At 51.2% G+C, this 20,418-nt stretch overlaps 1 long non-coding RNA gene across 1 annotated transcript; it reads right to left on the bottom strand.

Moving 5' to 3' along the window:
* Positions 1-4,799: 4,799 nt before the first annotated feature.
* LOC140626835 (uncharacterized) lies at positions 4,800-7,958 on the bottom strand. The gene is made up of 3 exons (XR_012025832.1): positions 7,841-7,958; positions 6,841-7,063; positions 4,800-6,105 (listed from the first exon to the last, which is right to left on the bottom strand). It is a non-coding gene; the product is annotated as an uncharacterized lncRNA (long non-coding RNA).
* Between the last annotated feature and the right edge of the window lie 12,460 nt (positions 7,959-20,418).

The following is a 20,418-nucleotide window of genomic DNA, read 5'->3' as shown; positions in this document are numbered from 1 at the left end:
GGACACATCCCAGTCCCCTGGCTGGAGTGACAAGGCTCCTAGCAGCTCCCTGATTTGGTGTAGCTGCTTCTCCATTTTGACTCGTTGATTTGAGCACATTAAAAGACCTCCGTTGTGGAGTAGAGGCCCCAGATTCAGCCTTTGCTGGCCTGGTGCAGCGTAGGGGTGCCAGGCTGACCATTCCCGGCCCCCAGTCAACCTCCCAGCCTCCAAATGGAGCTGAACTTCTAGAGGAATGTGCACAGTGGGGAGGAGAGTGGGAGCAACGAGGGTGGTCCAGTGTAGGAAAGAGAAGAGAGGGGTAGAGGGCTCTAGGAGGGACTTCAAGCTAAATGGAAATGTGAGCCAGCTATTATCTTTAAATGTGCCCAGAGTTTCTGGGCACAGCAGTCTCCACACCTGCTTGGGTTCTAGCCCAGGGTGGGAGTGATCCCTCCACCCTTCCGCAGGCTCTGCTACCCAAATAGCATTTTCCCTGTACTTCAATTTTGCCTTCATTATCCAGATTAGTTTCGTCTGACCTCTGAAATATTGAAATTCTGTAACCAGAACATTCCAAGGACATGGGATTTTTGGAGGCAATTAAATCCAGTGCTGGCATTAGGGAGAACAACGTGGCAGCATGTATATCTAGAAGAGGAGCTCAGCTGGAGAGGACAACTGGGGAGGAGTTGGTGCTTTAGGCACAGGGCAGCTATTCCGCCTCTCGCCTCTCACAAGGCCCTTGAGGTGCCCGCTGCCCCAATCCCCCCCCCCACCATTTCTTCCTTTAAAAAGTAAAGGAAATAATCACCCAGGGACTGTAATGATATGATTTCTGTACAGTTGGGCCTTAGCACGGCCAGGATCCGTTAGCCTGGAGGGCACAGCAAAACTGTGGTACTGGGATACTGGGAAGGAGAAGAGCTGGGCTGCGGGCCCCTGGGGTGGCATTGGGGATGCTCCTGGAGGGTTCCTAGGAGGCGCCCCTTCCTGCACCACCCACCTTCTCTCCTTGAATATTTCTCCCGGGAAACTATAGCAGGGCTCTGCCCTGGGCAGTGGAGTTCCTTCGCATTTCCAGCAGGAGCGAGGTGTCCCAAGCCCAGGAGAAGTTTAAAAGTTCGTTTGGAATAGGAGCAGCCGCAGGACAGAGAGTCCTTTCTAGGCCGGGCTGGTGCCGGGGAGCAAAAGCCGCATTTCGGGCCGGGTCGACTCGCGCCCGGACGGCTCCCTTGGGCCAGGGATCGCGTATTTTCCCGGTGGCGCCCGAGGCTTCCGAGAGCGGCGGGGGAGGCTAGGAATTCCCGAACGAAGACCGAGATTTCTAAGGCTCCGAAGAGCAGGCCGAGCGCGCTGAGCCGCACACGCCAGGCCCGCCGAGGCCCGCGGGGCCGGGGCTTGCAGGCGGCGGCGGGTGCGCGCGGGCCCCGGGGCCCAGTCCAGCCCCCCGCCCCCGCCCCCCGCTCTGGCCGCGCGCGGCCCGGGACTCGCGCTTCCCGAAAAGCAGCCAGAACTGGGCCGAGCCGGGCCCTGCCTCCCCGCCGCGGGGCTGCCCGCCGCGCCGAGCCCTCGGGGAGGCTACGAGCCCAGCCCGGCCGTGCCGACCGGTGGCGATCGCGCGTCTCGCGGGGGACCGGAGGGGTCGGCTCCCCCCTCGGGGGCACGCGCGCGCACACCACGGTTGCACACGTAGGATGCACAGCCACAGGCTCACAGAGGCGCCGGGAAACGCAGAGCCAGACGCACACAGGAGAGGCCCGCAGGCACTGGCCGTGTCCGCCTTTTCTGAGCAAAACTACGCAGAGGTCTCCCTTCTCCATCCCGCAAAGCGCCTTCTTCTATCAGGATGGGGGGTGGTGGTGGGGGGCGCTGGTCTCCAGAAGTTTCCTTGCGCCAAGCCTCGCCGACCCAAGCAGGGAAAGCCGGTGCAGCTGCACGCGTGGGCTCCGGTCCAGACTGCGCGGGCACCCGGAGGCCCGAGTTGCTGGGAGCGCATTGCCATCGCTGTCCTGTCCCCTGTCCACGCCGTCCCCCCATCCACCCCCCCACCCCAGGCCAAAGCTATCCTGGCCCCGACACCCTTCGAGGCGAAGTCTTCTGTTCTCACCCCACTACCCAGCAAGGATTCGTGGGTACCGCGCGCGTGGAGGGGGGAGCTTGCTCAGACTCTATGTGTCCCAAATCCCGCTGACTCCCTCGCACCTCAGAGGGCATCAGTGGCTCTGGATGTTTCCTGGGCCTGCTCCCTCTGGCTGGGGTCCCAAGCGGGGTGTGGTCAGGGGTTCTAGTTTGAAGCCCGCTCCCGAGCAGGTGAGCTCTGAGTGCCCCGCCCGCTGGTCCCTTCTGTTCTGGGTACCCGAAGTCAATTCAATTGGAAGGCGACCCCAGATTCCCCTGCGGTCGCAGTCCCAGGCAATTTAAGTGTCCCCAGGGCAGGGCAGGAACCAGGACCTGCAGGGGGGGATATTGGGAGGGGTTCAGACTTGAGCTTTATCCAGACAAGTTTTAATCTATCCTCCCACCAGAGCAGCAGAGCGCGGCTTCCCCTCCAGCACGTGCAGACCTCAAGCAGACACCCCCCCAGGGTGCGGGTGGGAAGGGGGGCTGGGGCAGCTCTGGAGCAGGACGTGGGGGAGAGAGGCAGGAGGCTGAGGTCTTGCACCCTCCTCCCGGTTCTGCCCCTGTCTCCTCCACCTTTGTCTTCCTTTGAGGAGGAAAGGCTGGTTCTCCCAAAGGACATGATGACCCTACTTTAAAGAGGTTGGGGGGGAGAGGACCCCCAACATGCAGGGCCCTGGCAATCCCCCTTCTTTAGCCTTTGGGGAAGAGGTTGAACACTCCGTGGTCTTTGTGAAGATCCAACTCTTGGGGTTCATGGAGAACTTTAACTGCAGGTATTCCAGCTAGGGGAGATACACCCCGATTTAACTGCTCATGCATGCATCTGGCTCGCAGTCTTCCTATCGGGGTTGTGAGGGGTTTGGCTGGTGTCCTAAAGACAAATGAACAGTCTTCTCTGCGGGTTCTCCCCACGCATGTGGGTATTAAAACTTGCAGCTCATATCCCCCCCCCCCCCCCCGGGGGCCGCTCCTTGGACTTCCTGGCTGCTATGCAGGGCAGGGTGCACTTTCTAGGCTGTTCCCTCCCCTCCTCCCACCCGGACTCTAACAGGCACTGACTGCGCCTCTGATAGGTGAGCTCAGAGAATTGTTAGCCCTTGGGTCCCTTAAAGGTTCTGCCTTCAGCCATTTTATGAACAAGCACAGATGTTCTCCCAAGTGTGATAACTTCGGACTTCTTCATTTTAAGGATGGGGTGATGGAGTCTGGGTTCTTGACACTTGCCCAGCGTCCCCTGGAGAGCGAGGGCCAGGCCTTGGATAAGGCTGTGGGGTTAGTGCTTCTGGAGGAGCAAAAGGGGAGGGGTCCTCTGGAGCCAAGCTGGTTCCCATCTGGATGGTTACACTCATTTGCTTTCTAAAAAGGGCTTAAGAGATGCTGAGCCTTCCAGAACTGTGAGCTCCATTGGTCGGTCCTCTTGCTCTTCCTCTTCGTAGTCCTAGAGAGGTGTCCCTTCAAGGTTGATACTCTGCTCTTCAGCCTGTGCCCACCTCTAGCTTTACTAATATGTCTAAGGTTGAGACCACACCCTGCTCATGGGATAGGGCATCATCCTTGCTGTTTTTCCTCTCCCCTCGGTGGTTGCTGACACGTGGGGTTCTGGGCACCACAAGGGGTTCGAGGCTTCGTCCCTCTTCCCCCACAGCCACTGCACTAGGTGCTCTCTCCCCCTGCCCTGGGACCTAGTCCCAGATACTGAGCCTCCTGCTTTTGCACAGTTCTCTGTGGGTGACAGACCAGGAATAGAAGGCCGTGGAGGTGACAGCGGCTATACCATTTGACCCATGCCCAGAGGGCAATGCTTTGGTGACCCCAACGACTCCTTCTGGGGGCTAGGTATGAGAAGAGGCCGGCAGGTGGAGCTCAGAGGGCTTCCGAAGGAGCATGCAGGACCCTAACCCAGAGGAGCCCAAGAAGCATTCATTCGTTCGCCAATTACTAAATGTGAGACCTTGGAAAATGTAACCACTTGGCTTCAGTTTCGTCATCTCTATAATAAGAAATAACCAAAATCACCTAACTTAGAAACTGCCGTGAGAATCAACTGCATTGTAAAATGTGAAATGAGAAAGCAGATGGCATACAAGCAGGACCACACACTTATTATATTCCTCCTTCCTTCATTCATTAATTGCAGCATGTATTACCTTATTAGTATTTGCACAGTTGAAAAAAATGCAGGAAAAGCCTTACTCTCTCCAAAATTAAATCCTTAGATGGAGGCTCATGAATTCAGGGCAGTCACAATGTCCCTAGGGAAACCTTTCGAAGAATACACCAGAGTGTTTGGAAAGTGCATCCACAGAGGTTGAGCTCAGACCCACGGACTCCATGAGATGCCCCATGGCACTCCTTCCTCTTGGTCCTCCAGGCACTGCATCCAGTGCCCTGTGCACACAGCAGGTGCTCGGGATGGTGCTTGTAGCTATGGCTCAGAGTTTTCCTTGGGAGTTGGAAGGAGAAGGAGCTAGAGTTTTCCAATCTTTCAGGCTTGAGGAAAACTTAGGCAAGTATCTGGGGTCCAAGGAGGGAAAAATATGTGCCCACTGCTGAGATCATGTCAGGACAAATGGCATTTCGGGACTTTTATTAAGTTCTTAACTAATCGCCTAGAGGGAAAATCTTCAAAACGGAAACAGAATATCAACTGGCCATTTAGCTGGGAAAAGGCACCCTCTGCTTCTTGAGGGCAGAGTTGGGCTCTGCTTCATGGTGAGATTAATTCTAGCACCAAGCACAGCGCTTGGTACAGGGAAGGTGCCTCAAGAAGTGTTTATTGAATAAATGAGTAACACATTATTGTGGTCCTTGGGGTTATTGATAGTCCCAGGGAATCCTCAGGAAGGGTGTGATGGGGTGGTGAGCGCTGCGAACATAGGAGGAAGCCGAGCAACAAGGCACCGGAGCTACTGAGGGGTGACACCTGGGGGGAGACGACCTGGAAGTCCCAGATCATCTGGATGAGGATACACACAAGGGTCCTTGATACTAAGTCCACTGCAGAGCAAGAAAGTGGGTTCACAAGCAATGCCCCACACAGATGACGGGCACACTCGTTCACGCACGTGCATCTGTACGATGTCGCCCGCAGCGGATCTCGTGACTGTCCACAGTCATTTCGGAGCAGTCGACGTAAGGACCAGAAAAGCAGCCAGAAACTTCCTGTGCTTCCCTGATGACCGGCTTGGGGTGTTAAGATCAGCATGAGGGTATCTCGGCACAGGGGACAGTGGGGAGCTGGCTGCTGAGTCCGCACCTTGCCTTCTCTGCTGCACAAAAGCCTTGGGTAGTTTTGCCGAGTTCCCGAGCTACCCTTGCCTCCCACCCCCACTCGCCTCCCGTGATTTCAGGGTCAGCAAATTTCAGCAGGGCTTTGATTCTTTGATTCATCAGGGCTGTTTATTTTTGTTTGTCGGAATGGGGTGAAGAGTGCACCCCGCACTTTACAGCACGTGAGACGAGCTCAAGAAAAGAGCCAATGAATGAACGAAGGAACGAATGACTTAATGACCGAGTAGGATTCCTTATCTCGCAATCCCCACAGGCATCTGTTGATCTTCTGGCCATTTTCTGGATCCGTCTATGGAGAGACTCACAGGCCATGCTTGCGCTCCAAAGAAGCGTCCCTGAGACTCGGTGTGGCTGGGCTCTGGGCTCCCAGCTCAGGCCGTGCTTGAAGCCTCAAGCCTTTAGGGGGACGCCCACCCCTCACCCTGTTCACCGCTCCTTTGGGTGGTGGAGGGTCCCGAGTCCTCCGTCTTCTCGGATCCCCAGCGGGTGGCCCAGAGCCCAATCCAAGGTCAGCGAGGGCCCGCAGGTCGCGACCTCGCTCTGGTTGGTCCCAACATCAGCCCCCCCGCGGGTGCGCAGCACCCAGAAAAATCGTCCCATAAGGTGCCTGGGGTCCTTCGCGGGTGATCTAAGCCAAATCCCTTTGTTCTCGTCTCCTGCAAGGTCGCTGCCTCCTCTGTTGACTTCTCTCTTTCAGAGTGCAGTTTCGTGCTTGAAGAAATAGGCAAAAAAATAGAAAAGAGTCAAACCCAAGACGTTTCTGTGGCACACAATTTTAAAATGGAATGTCGACTGGAATGTACATGTTGGGACTTCCTTGGGTCTGGACTCTCCCCTGTCTTCCTTCCCGATTTGGGCATCCCTATCCCTTCCCATTTTTTGTTTCCCCCTCCACTCCCTGAGCCCGGCTCTCCCTTTCCCTTCGCGATTGTGCAAGCTTCCACTTAGGATTTTAAGGGGAGCTGGGCCACGGTGGCGGGATTCGGGGCAGCCAGGGCAGGCGATGTGGATGCAGTGCCCCTAAGGTGTGTGACTTGAGCTCTCCGGCAGCCAGCCAGGCTGCTCTAGAGGTGGTGGCCTCCAGTCTCCTCTACCACCCAAAATGAAATGAAAGGCAGTTATTTAATAATTATTTAATTATTATTTAAAAAGTGAATGGCCTCGTAAGATTAAAATTTAAAAAAAAGAAAAAAGAAGAAGAGCCGGAAAGATGCCATCCTCATCAGAAACATTGTTCAGGAGCCAAGCGAGATGTGCCGGTGCACAGGGGCCCCCAGAGCCTCGTGTCACCCATCAGCACACGCATACACCCTTTGAGCCCCTACTGCGTGCTGGCGGGTTCCGGGTTAGAGACCATCCGCGGCTGCTGGCGGGAGCCAGAGGAAGGTACCCTGAGGCGCGTGGTCTGAACCCACAGTTTTAGCCACCAGAACCTTTCTTTCTCACCTCTTTCCCCCTCTTTGGGTTTTCCCATCGCAGAGGAATGGTTGAGAGGAAACCCGTGGCTGCCTTCTGAGTCCTCTCCAGCTCTCCCACCAAGCCTTGCCTTTTGCGTCCCGGTGGGTTTACGCAGCAACCTGCAGGCAGCTCAGCCTCCGGTCTGCAGAGGTTGGGGGACCTGATACCGCGCACAGGCACGGGTGCAGGCACGGTCTGGGGCACGCGCACCCTGGCAAACAGAAGTCGCTCACTAAGCGAGAATTGTTTAACTGTCACCACTATTACCACCATTACCTCGCTAATTTCTTCCGTCCCGGACGCGTCTTTGCTTGGAAAGCACCCAAGCTGGGGGCGGGGTGGGGGAGGCGTGCAAGGGAAAACGGAGGAAACAAACTCAGTCCCTTCCCACTTTGAAAGCAAGAATCGAAAATCCTGTATCTCATTTAACCTTCCCTGCACCCGGGGCGCGAAGATCCCATTTTTCCAGACGTACAGTCGCAGGAGCAGCGGGGTGGGGTAATCGGATCCGGGTACTGGCTGGCAAGGGGCGTGGCTAAGCCTCTGACCCCCCAAGCCCTGGGGTCTCTGGTCCCAATCCTGAACTGGTGGGTTTCCCCGACTCTCCCTCTTCAAAGAAAAGATCAAAGTTTGAAGAACAGCTCTGCTCTCTCTCTCTCTCTCTCTCTCTTTGTGAATCACTCCATTCCTTATTTCAGATATCCACTTAACGTTGTGAGAGGAGACACCCCCACAGAGACATCCACGGAGAATCCTCTGGCTGCACCCCCAGGGAGAGCGCATTCCCGGTGCGCCCTGGCTGGTGCACAAGGTTGACGAGCGAAGGCGGGGAGAGCTCGCTACAAACACATCTGTAAGGGAATGGTGGCCGCGAACACTTGCTGTCCTCCTCCACCCCAACGTGGAAAGATCTGAGGGTTCTAGAAGGCTCAGAGGCTCCCCACCCTCCCTTGTGCTCCTAATCGCTCCTTTCTCTTTCCATCCTCACCTGGCCTCCCGACGTGCGCATCCCTACAGGCCTCGCCTGCTTCCCGCTCCGCCCCCCCTCCCCGCCTCCTCCTCCTCCTCTTCCTCCTCCTCCTCCTCCTCCTCCCCCGCCGCTGCCGGGGAGCCTGTGACCCGAGTCCCCAGGCTGCCGGGGGTGCCCCTGCAGCGGCGGGACGGATGCGACCGGCCTGGAGCTGCGGCGGGTCCCAGCAGCGCTTTGCAGCCGGCCGCAGCTCCCAGGGCCGGAGCGAGGGGCCCGGCGCCGGGCGGGGCAGGAGATTTATGGTCTGTGTACACTTTCTGGCTCCAGAGCCCCGCGCACCAGCAGGACGGGGCCCCGCGCGCCCCGGGGCCGCGGCCAAGTGTGGTGCCCACGAGTCTCTCCTCTCCGCAGCGCCCAGCCCGTAAACCTCCCCGGGAGGGCGCGGCTGGAAATCAAAGTCCTGGGGGGGTGGGGGGGGGGAGGCGGGGGCCGCGACCCAGCTCCGCGAGTCTAGCCTCCCGGCTCCGGGGCCTGCGTTCCGACGCGCGGTGAGCCAGGCGCGTCTATACCGCCAGCGCGGCCTCGGTGCGGAGTGGGATTGGAGGCCCCGAGTGTGGACAGGTGCCCCCGTGCGCCCACCGCGCCGTCTCCTCCCAGCTTCGCGGTCGGGGCCAGGGCTCGGTCCTCCGCCCGTGCGCCCGGGCTTCATTCTGTTCTCCAGGCTGCCGGCGGCCGGGTTAAGGACCCATCAGGAAGTCGGGGCGAAGGGACACAGTTCCCTGGGCCTGGGGTCCTGGAGGGGGCGCGGGCAGCGGCCGGAGCAGAGCAGGAGCTGAGGTTCCAGTGCTCTTGCTTCAATCCTGCTGGCTTAGCGCCAGGCGGGTCCACACGGTCTTTCCGGGGGCCGGGGAGCTGTGAGTTAAGCCAGGCACCCATACATAGCAAGCAGGTCCCTTTATTTTTTTTAAATTTTAAATTTTTATTTTTTGCAAGTCCCTTTATTTATGTTGTCACCAGCACTGGTGTCGTCGTGGAGTAACCACCTAGCCCTGGAAGGCGGGTTCAGCCTAACTCAGTTTAATTAAATAATAGCGGGGAACACCTGTAAACCCCACTTAGCGGTTGGTGGGGTGTCTATGTGCCAGGCACTGTGGCAAAAACTTTCTATATCTTGACTTGCTTGCTTTTTTTCCCCCAAAGTCCAGTTAGGTGATTGCTGACATTATCCCCATTTTACAGATGAATAAGCCTCGGCAAAGAAAGGTTAGTTAAGTACCTGAAGGACAGGTAGCTGGCAAGCGGAGTTTACATCTCCCTCCCTCCGCGGCCTACAGTCATGGAACTAATGAAACCACTAGTTATTTCCGATAACCACGTTATTTCCAGAGCGGCTGAATTCCCGCAGAAAGCCCCGGGTGGGTGGGTTTACCCCCTCTTAATCCTCCTGGGAAGGATCGGCCCCTGGCCCCCTTCCCTAGGAGCCCGAGCTGTCCAGGTCCTCACCTCGGTGGCCCAGCCCTTAGAGAAGGGCCATTCAGCGATCCCCCCTCCCTGGGGCGGTAAGTGCTGGGTGGCAGTCACTGTGAGTCTCTCTGACACCCACTTCATGCCCTTGGGCCCGGGTGCTGCTCTGGGTGCGCTCCTCGGGAGGCTTGGCCAAAACGCGTCTGGGGCGCACCGGGCCCCTTTGGGCAAGCAGCGCGGAGCCTGGGCCCTTAGGGCTTCTCTCCAGGGACCTCAAATGACTTCTGTGGGTGTCCTCCCTTTGCACGGGGGAGGTGGGCAGTCGTGTCTCCGAAGCGTTAGCACCTCTCCGTGGGGTGCATCCAACCATGGAGGTGGTGATGCATTTGAAAATAGCAGAAGAGGTGGTGGGGGGCGAAGAAAATGGAGCAGGGTGGATTACGAAAGAATGGGGTGAATAAAGAGGAAGAAGAAGTAGGAGAGGGAAGATGGGGATCATGAAAATGAGTGGAATTTTGAAACATTTCTCACATTTTTTTTTTTAAAGGCGGTGGGCGGGGTTGACACAACCGGTTTGGGGCTGGGCCATAAATTAATAGATTTATTCCTCAATCAGGAAAAAGCCATTAAGATATTCTTGGCTTCGTCTGTGGGAAAATAATTTCTTTGATTGAGTTGCCCCAGAAGACCCTCTGAAGCCCTCTCCTCTCCCCCTCCAACGGCCTCCTCTTTCCTGCCTGCCGGAAGGAGGGGAGAAGCGGGAGACCCCAGGGAGAAGAGGCCTTTCCATCTTTTCCAGCATCTTGAATTTCACTTTGCAAGTTTCTTTCTACTTCTTGATTTGATCCCCGCTGCCTTGGAGGCTTGGAACCTCTGAGCAGAAATGCTCCCGCAGCAAAACTGTGCCACCATCTATGTTCTCCTTACTGCCAGCTCCCCCTCCTCCGCTTTGGAGGTGACAGGGCGCTTCACCCCTGGCCAGCCCCAGCACACCCCGAGCCTGGGTCTGTGAGGGAGAGAAGTCAAGCTGCGGGGCAGGCAGGACTGCCCCCAAATGTGGGGAAGGAGCCCAGGGCAGAGTGGGTGAAGAATGGATCCTCCTGAGCAGGAAGGAGCTGAGCGCCTGTCCGGCCCCCTTAAGACTCTGAGTGTGGTTCTGGGACCCCTCCGGGTCTCTAGGACTCGTTCAGAGGATCCGGGAAGTCAAAACCATTCTCACAATAAAGGGTCATTGACTTTTCCACAAGGGTGCAATGGAGTTTCCCAAAGGTCACATTAGGCGTGGTGATGTCATGGCTCTAATGGCTGATGCAGTGTGTGCATATTCTAGTAGATTCCAAAAATACGTTTTGGCTGTCCATGTGTATCTGTGCAGTGTGGTTATTTACATTGAAATTAATTAGAATGAAATGAAATGCTGATTTCTTCAGCCACACTAGCCACATCGCATTGTTCAATAGCCACGTGTGGCCAGCGGCTGTCACACTGGACAGTACAGATGTGCTGATGTTCCTTCATCATAGGAAGTTCTCCTGGATAGTGCTAATCTGAGGTAAATGTAAATGGACATGATCACACAAATAAATGTCCTTTAGCTCCCTCAATACTTTTTAGGGTTGTTAAGGAGTTGTTTTTTTTTTAATCAATTTATTTTTTATTGGTGTTCAATTTGCCAACATATAGACTATCACCCAGTGCTCATCCCGTCTGTTAAGGAGTTTTGAGGCCAATAATGTTTGAGATTCTCTCCTGAGAGCATTTTCAAGGTTACACCTTGGACATAGACATTGGACGTAGAGAGGCTAAATTTGTGTCTGGACTCTGCCCTTGTTATCTTCATGATGGTGGACCATTTTCTTAATCTGTGTCAATTTCTGCTTCTGCAAATGAGTGCGATAATTTCTGACAATAAACTATGGACAAGCAGTATGGCTGGTGGTGGGGAGCTTACGCTCAGGAGAAACTGAATGGGCTCATATCTCAACTTAGCCTAGAGGACTCTGGGTTAGTGTTGCAAGTTCTTCATGGCTCAGTTTCCTTATCAGGAAATTGGAATAATAATAATAATGATGATAACAATACCTTCTTTATATGGTTACTGTGAGAATTAAATTCGATCATAAGTGAAAAATGCTTGAGTACTTAAGTACTGGCATGTTGAAACTGCTAACTACTATATGCATTACATACTGTACATATGTATTATTATTATTATTGTTATTATTATTACATATACAAATACAAACCTTACTGGGTGAGAAGAAAATTTAATTCCCCTCCCCTTTCAGATATTTATCTGTATCTATCAGTTTGTCTACAAAATTGTGGGTGAAATAAACAAAACATTAATTTTTTTTTCAAAACATAAAATTTATCATCTTAAGCATTTTAAGTGCACACAGCTCGATAGTGTTAAGATACCCAATCTCCAGAACTTTTTGCATCTTACAACACTGAAATTCTGTAGCCATTAAATAATAACTCCCCTTCAGTAATATTTTTATGTTGATGGGAATGGGATTCCAGGAGTTAGAATTTTAGTCCATACTTTTGTCTCCTGTTAACCATTCCAGTTAAGAAATCAATTAGTCAGTCATTCATAATAGCTGAACTGGTTGGGAAAAGACAGCCGGAGTCCTCAAGATGTAACCAGGCTCCACCACATATGCCATTTCCACTGATGCCTCTGTCTCTAACCCTTTGGGTTCCAACAGCTGGCTGCTGCCTAAGCGCTGGATGTCCCCTGGGGTTGAAGATGATGTGATGTCCCCTAAATGCATGCTCATCATACATTTAGGGAGTTAATGATGGCTGGTGGGTTAAGTCACTGCATCTTTGAAATGTTTCCAGTGTCTGAACAGTTGTTACAATAGCAGATAAAGAAAGATAAGCTACAGATTAGTCTCTGGTTTCATCTAAAACCCTGTGTTGGGCAGCTATCATGAAGAAAACAAAAAAGTCAGAATTTTTAGTAATGTTTTTGGCACAATGCAGCAGGAAGAGAGAAAACATATTCCCTAAAATAATTGTAGTTACCAAAAAAAAAAAAAATCAAATGTTTCCTTTTGGTGAAGTTTATCTATCTCCAAGAATTTAGTTTTTTTTTTGTCATTTTTAATTGAAAAAAATCATCCATTGGAAATATGAGGTAAATACAATAGGTATACTACATATGCGTTCAGAGGTAAGTAAAAGAACTCAACGTAAGATGGCACATCTGATGAAGAAAACTTTATTGCTTTGCAAGATCAAAAAAGTATAGTGGTGGTGTGAGTTTCAGGCATGGTTTGATCAGGGCTCTGGCTCTGTTTTGTGTGGGTTTCTCACCTCTGTGTATCCGCTTCATGTTCAGCCTGGCCTCCCTCCTGGTATTAAGGCCTCCCTCGCATCTGCGTATGCTAGTATAGAAGATAGTGCCTGGCCATAGCTGGAAAGATATTCCCTTGGAGATTTTGTTAGGTCTTGAGATGATGGCTTTCTTCTTACATCGTTAACACTGTTGCCCTTGTCTACAATTCCCATATTGTGTTCCTATCTTACAGATTCTGTGAGCGGTCTAATTCCTCTTGGATATTCATTAAAATACAGGTTTGGACGGCTCTTCTACTAGGTTTCGCTTCAGTCGGTCTTGGATGAGGTAATGACTGGATATTTGGACGTTTAATAAGATATCCAGGAGATTCCTGCTGTCAGGCTGGTTTAGGAACTAGGAATCTAAAATTGGTCATGCCTTTCTCTGCATTGGATGCTGGGGAGCTCTGCAGGCCAGTTTCTGAAAAGTGTTCAAGGCTGTATGTATACTTGGTGTGGATTTTTTTTTTAAAGATTTTTTTATTCATTCATGAGAGACAGAGAGAGAGAGAGAAAGAGAGAGAGAGAGAGACAGGCAGAGGGAGAAGCAGGCTCCATGGAGGGAGCCGATGTGGGACTCCATCCCGGTACTCTGGGATCATGCCCTGAGCCGAAGGCAGAGGCTGACCCTGAGCCACCCAGGTGTCCCCTTGCTGTGGATTTTGAATACTAATACTCATCCAGGCATCATATTTTTTTTACCCTTATTTTCTTTTCCTCCCAAATTTTCTCATTAAATAAAACCTTCATGCGTTTTATATTTTTTGATATTCTATCTAAACTCTTTTTGAGTGAAATAGAATATATTGGATAGCATTCTGGCAGGAAACAGAAGGCACATTCAGCAGATTTTTGAAGACTTTTTCAAGAAGGACTATTCAGTGAGTTTTGGACAGGATTCAGAGGACCCACAAGAGATGTAGAAGGACCGGCGACAGTTGGAGATCAGCATCCCAGCTCTAAGGCGCTGGGGAAATGCATTCATTTCCTAAGGTTACTGTCACAAATGACTACAAACTTGGTGACTTAAACAATAGAAATGTATCCGCTTACAGTTCCGTAGGCCAGAAGTCCAGAATGAGTTTCCCTGGGCTAAAGTCAGGGGTTCCTTCAGGACGCTGCAGGGGAAAATCTTGCCTCTTGCAGCTCTGGTTGATGCTGGCATTCCTTGGCTTATGTTTGTGTCGCTCTAATCTCTGCTCTTCTGGTCACATAGTGTTTCCTTCTAGGTCAGATATCTCTCTGCCTCCCTCTTACTAGCATACTGTGTTGCACTGAGCGCTCACCCAGATAATCCAGATAACCCTCCATTTCAAGATCCTTAATCATATCTGCAATGTCTCTATGGCCATAGAAGGTAACAGTCACAGGTTCTGATGATTAGGGACTGGTTATGGTTGGGGGGTCTTTATTCAGTCTCCCACACATGGAGCAGAGCTGCTGGAGGCTGCAGTTGGGGAAGAGAGGGCATAGCTGTTGACATCATGGTGTCCCCTGTCCCTGTAAGGAGGGAATAGGAGGGAAAAAGGCTTTTTACCTCTCTGTGTTCCCCCTACCACGCTCCCTGCCCTCATCTCCTACCAGTGTGTCCCATGAACTAAGTCAGCCTCCTGGGAACAGAGCAGAGCATGGATGTGGAGAACAGCCAGCATGAAGGTGCCCAGAAATACCGGAGCACTGCTGAGCGGTGGGCACCAGTGTAGTCCTGGACTCAGCTGTGTTTCTCAGGGGAGGGTCTTGGGCTACAGTTAGGGGCTCATGTTCTGGTTACACACATGCTCCAGCGTTTTCATGGGGGCCTGGGTCTGGGTCCTGCCAGTTTAGAGGACATGGTCTGAGAGATTTGAGGCTGAGTTTCAGCCCAGGTTTTGGATTTCAATTCATATCCCCAGCGCCCTAGTCTAAGGTGGAAGAGGGCTGTTTTGGTTGACTTTAAAGGGACCGGAGCAGTAATGGGATCCCAGGCACTCAGGAAACCATGCTCTGAAATGCACATAGTTCCCTCTCATCCAAAGGTTCCAGCCCAAGGCATTTATGCTGCATATCTTGTCTTCAGGAACCCCATGCTGTTCTGGAGACTTGCAGTGGAACTGTGATACCTTGCATACCGTAGCTGCTATCTCCATATGGAAATTTAAAACCGGGCTTGGATCAGCAAGAGGCTGGGGCCAGGCCTGGGTTATGGTGAGCCGACCCCAGGGGCTGCAAAGGCCCAGCCATCTGCTCCTGCTCCACAGCTCCTGGCCCACACACTTCACAGCTTCTCTTCCCCATCTGCCACTTCCAGAGGGTACCCCCTTCCCATCCTCCTCTGGACCCACCTATCCTCTGTGCCCACCACCTTTCTGCTCCGCCTCTCTCCCCAGTGAGACTTGAGCCACCCATCCTGGCAGACCGGCTGGGATCGACATCAGGTGTGTTGGGAAGGTCCCATGGACAAATTCCTGCCTTCTAATGATTGCCCTGATTTTTTCTTTTCTTTTTTTTTTGTATCGACATTTGAAACTAAAGACAAAACCAGCTGCCTCTTGAAGCGAAAAAAACAAAACATGAAAAGAATCTCCAGTATAACCCATTGCCCCCCAAAGCCCAAACCAATAAAATGAGTCTAACTAATAATTCAATCTCCTTGCCTGGTTCCCTGTGAGTAAAGCCAGCAGAGGCAGCACAGCAGGGAACCCTCATTGAATAGAAATTTATCATTGGTAATTTTATTAGGTTTAATGTAGCCAACAGGGGCTACTGATAGTTTCAGTATACTTTTTCCTGAGGGATATTTTTTCCCCCCAGAAGGACAACTGTTCTATAGTACTGACATTTGATTGTCTTTATAATTTAGCGTAGCTTGGTTGAATGGCAAACTTTTCAAAATGCTATCCCTGAGAAAAGCTTCCATAGTTTGTGATTTACACAAATTTACCACTTATGTCTTTCTTTTAAAAATTTCTCAGGGCTCAGAGGCATATCTACCACAATTATTATAATAATCCTCTAAAGGAGACATTCATCTGTCATGGTTGAAAGCAATTTCTTTTTAGTGGGAATGCTTTAACATATCTTGTTTGGACAGAAATGGCCATCCATTCGTTGGTAATTTAAGCAAGTGACTTAGAGTCAGACAATTAGGTTAATGAGACAGTTGGCCTTTTGAAGTTGAATGGGATCAGGGATGAGCTCACCACTCGTGGAGAAGACGTTAAATCTATTCGGAGTAAAAGGTGGAGGGACATAGCTGCCTCCTGCAGTTTCAAGGAAAGATCATGCACACACAGATTTAGTTCCAAGCATGGAAATCAGATGGTGGGCCCCTTAGACTTTCTGGCAACCACCATGCTATGGAGGAAGAAATAGCAGCTGCTCCAGCTATCACTGGGAAGGATGACAGGCCTGGATTAGGCCTTTCGTGGAGGCCAGAAACTCTTGAGGGAGCAGCCCCGGGCCCTGACATTACAGAACCAAGGACACATGGAATGCCCCAAACTGAAGCAGATGGAATTGCTGATAAATGAGTTGAAATGGTAGAGGTCCCTCCAGTGAGAGCTGGTGGGATTTACTGAGAGCTGCTCCATGGAGGGGCAATTTCAGGGCGGCCAGGCTCCCTTTAGATGTTAATCAGAGGCATTCATATATTCCTTCGTTTGTCCTTCAAAGGAAGGTGTCAGATGTCTTGATGAAATGCCTCTCCTGCTTACTCAGACATGGGGAGTCAGCCACCCTGTTGATAAATGACTCAGGGCGAATCGATAGCGTGAGGGTCAGGCTTGGCTAGACCCACGGTCACAGGGCAGGAGTAATTATGTCATAATCGGCCTGTGGGGCAAGAGCGCAGGCAAGGCCATGGTCCATGTGGAACTGGGGGGTTGGGGATTATAAGGGGTGGGAGCCAGGAGCTTAGGACAACTGCGCTCTGATAGCTAGCCCCTGGCCAATCATCTTACTGGGCCATTGGGGGGGTTGGGCACACATGGCCCTTTGGTTGTTAAGAAGTGGAGAGTTGCAAAATGGTAGTGGTGCTTGCAGAGGAGGAGTGATCTAACAGTTTGGGAGGTCTCCTGGTCGAGATGGGCGCCTAAACCACATGTAGCCCAAGAGCCGCATATGACCTATGGACAGAAAAATGTGGGTGCTGTGATGTGGAAGCGAGGTTGCTGAGTCCACTGCGGGCGAAGCCACTATTCTGAGACTGACTTTTCTGTTGCACACTTTCCCCGCCGCCTCTGCCCCTACCTGGGACCTTTTATGCACCACAAGACTGATCAGAACAGAGGCACCATCATGCATCCTCAAGATTCGGGGAGATAGAACCTTTTTTCTTCCTGATGCTGATAAGAGGGAACCGTGGGTGGAGACACAGAAAAACCCCTGCATTCAGGATGTTTCTGGAGCACCACTATAGACCAAGCTTGGTCCTCGTGCTGCTGCCAAGGGGCAGCCATAGGAAGAGAGGAGGAGGTTCCTTTGGCAACTGGTGCTAGAAATGCCTGGGGTCATATCCAAGTGGTTGGCTGATGCTGCTTGCCCTTCATGGTTGGGCATGCATCTCTCCCCGCTTTCATTGCTTCTTCTTTCCAAGAGCTGCCCACGTGTGTCTTCTTTCCCACTCCAGAGCTGTCCAGATGTTTCTTTTGACCCGATGTCACCTGGAACATATGGAAGTACCCATTGTGACTGTCTAGGTCTCTTGGTTCTGGGTTGTCCTCGGGTTAGTCCTTCCTGCCTGATACCTTTGTAATTTTGTCTCTTTTTTTGTTGGAGTTAGAAAATCTGATTTAGAAAAAAATCAAGTCTCTGAGACAATTGTGCATGGTCTGTTTTGACCAGCCTCGTGGTTGAAACACCGCACCCAGTTCAGTGGCCAAGGTGGTTCAACACCTTGGCATTATACTCAGAATACACTGCAGGAAGTGGGGCAGGGTGACTTGTATTCCCCAAAGCCTAGGTGAGATGTGTGTGTAGGGCAGGGGGGGTGATACTGGCCAAAGTCAGCCTTCTGAGGTGGTACTGGCCTGAGCACTGGCCAGGACCCAAGTAGTATGAGAAGCAAACTTCAGGGCAGCTGAGATGGATGCTTCTAGGTCCCTCCTGTCCTGAGTTCCTTCATTTCTGGGCTACTCAGAACCAACTGAGTGGGGGTTTGTGGACGTTCTTAAATCTTTATCAAGGACCTTAATGTGCCAGGCACTATACTAGGTCCTGGGGAAACAGCAACGGGCAAGAAAAACATTCCTTCTCGGGACTTAGAGTGAAATGTAGTTTCACTACATTTCAACAAGAGGAAACAAGAAGGAAAAGTAAACAAGAGGACAAGAAATTATGACACAACGTAACAATCCATGCTAAGATAAGGGGGTTTTGGGGTGTTGGAGTGGGATCAGAGAAGTCTTCTTGGAAAATATCATCTTTCAGCTAGGACCCTTGAAGTGTTTTTCAGGCAGAAGGAGGATTGTCTTCAAAGATCTAGAAGAAAGAGGGCACAGCGCACTTCATCATGGGTGTGGCCAGAATGTGGAGTAAGGGGTGCAGAACAGGGAGCCAGGTTAGAAACCTACCTGCCTCTGCTCCCTGCTTTGTGGGAATATTTAATATTTAATATTTAAGGAGAAGCACATCTCCACCCTTTTCTGAGGCTCTTTGTCACAATGGTCCTCCATGGCTGCTTCCAGCACCTTCTGCCCCTGGAAGCAGGTTCTGACCAAGGGAAGGACATCCATGGGTTAGAGATGTTGACCTTAGAGTCTATCAGCTGCCTGTCCAGGAGGGTGGCCTGTAGTGGGGTGACTGACATCAAGCCATTCGGGTTATTTCATTTTCTTCTGTGATCAAAGGGCCTAAAGGCTCAATAGGCTGGATTGGACTTCATTGGACTAGCGGCTCCAGTTGACAGAATTTGCCACCCCGAGGCCTCCAAGACCTTCCTCTTTTGCTTCCAAGATCCCCCCTTCTGCCCACCTGACCAACTTGGCACAGGAAAGTATTCCTTCTTTTCAATCAGCCCACATCTTTTCTCCTTTATCTCTCACATTTCAAAATAAGGTGTACCTCTTCCGGGAAGTTTGCCTGGATCTGTTCTACCCACCAGGCTAGCATCTCCAGGGGCCTCTATCCCACATATAGAATTGATAGTATTTTAAGGACAGAGCTTTTTTGGTCTTTTCTGAACTTTGGTTTTTCAGAGTTTCAGCTATTTCCTGAGTGGAGGTTGTATTTTCACCTTTGCTGCTGCTTATGCAGTTTTGAGACCCGTACACCAGGTGGTGGTAGTTTCCTCATGCTCTGATTACACATTCTGAATAATTTGCAGAGGAGGAGGACAGAAGGGGAGAACTAGTTTCTGATCGAGTCCCTACTATGTGCCAGGCCCCATGTCACAGCTGATTTAATCTGAAGAAATATTCTGTATGAGGGAGATATTATTGTTTTCACTTTCTGGTTAAGGAAACTGAATTTTGGGAGAGGTAAAGTAACTTCCCCAAACTCACACCATCCTTCATGGCGAGCCTGGGCTTGGGTCTGAGCTCTCCAGCATTGTTGAAGATGAAACATGCAGATTTTCTCTATTTGGTTACGAACACAATAACGAAATCAACCACCATTTCAAAGTAACTCTTCCAACCACCTGTGGGATGATTTGGTATCGTCCTCACTAATTCTCATATGGTAATAGTCCAGGATATTTGTAGATGGGCAAAAAAACTGGCTTGGAGAATTTTTCTTAGCACTGGCCACTTTTTGCCCCCTCCCCGGTTGCCTACTTAGGTGTTTGGATGATTCACCGGGATCTCTAGGAAGGCCTATAGGTGCTACTGAGACATGGCGAGGTTGGGAGTCAGGATCTAGACTCAGGAAGACTCTAGGGGTCAGAGATTGTGAGAGGCTCGGGGCTAGAATGTGAATGGGGTGGGGGTTCCAAGTCTCATGGGCAAATCTGGGGTTTCAGGATTGGCATTCCAGGCAGAAGAAAGAAATCCGTCTCCAAGGTCAAAGAGGAGATTCTAGGAGGCTGGGCAGAGCAAAGGGGGACACTGAACCTTTGCTCTCAGAGTAGGAAGGGCTTTCTTTCTTTTTTTTTTTTAAGGCTTTGACTTTCACCTTGAGGTCCAGGGGGTTGACTTTCTTTCTTTCTTTCTTTCTTTCTTTCTTTCTTTCTTTCTTTCTTTCTTTTTTTTTTAGGCTTTGACTTTCACCTTGAGGTCCAGGGGGTTGTGAAAGGTCCTTGTAGCTCTCTGTGGATTGGATCCATTTCAGCTGCCAGTGAGCTCAGACCTTTTGGGGCTGGGTCCAGGGCAGAAAGAAGAGTAGAAGCAAGGCTGTGTGCTTTTTACCTTTCCCAACTGATTGCTCCTTTCCCCTTCCCCTTCACCTACACAGACCAGATAAAAAGCTGCAGTAGCAGCAGGAAAAAAAAAAAGAAAAAAAAAAAAAAAGAAAAAAAAAGAAAGAAAAAAAAGCTTTTAAGCATCTCATACCAAAAGTGAATGTTTCCCCATGACCGAGTTCTCTGAAATTTCCAAATTATTTTTTGCTAATTTGCCCTGTTGCTTTTACTCTGCGGGAGGACATCCCTGTCCAATGACTGGAGAGCTGAGACACTTGGGTTCTAGACCCAGCTCTCCAGGTAAATGAGAAATATTTCTTGAAGTGTGTCTCCTCTCCTCTCCGGGTTCCGATTCTGACATGTGTGCAGCGTGGGGGTTAGAATCAAGGCCGTTTCTTTCCTGTTCGGTGGTCTGGCTGTTTATTTGGCTGTGCCGTGGCCTCCATCCAACAAATGTGGAAACATG

Source organism: Canis lupus, chromosome 38 (assembly GCF_048164855.1).
Source record: "Canis lupus baileyi chromosome 38, mCanLup2.hap1, whole genome shotgun sequence".
NCBI classification, from domain to species: Eukaryota; Metazoa; Chordata; class Mammalia; order Carnivora; family Canidae; genus Canis; species Canis lupus.
Note: the sequence above shows the minus strand (reverse complement) of the source record. Positions and strands in the feature narration are given on the sequence as shown.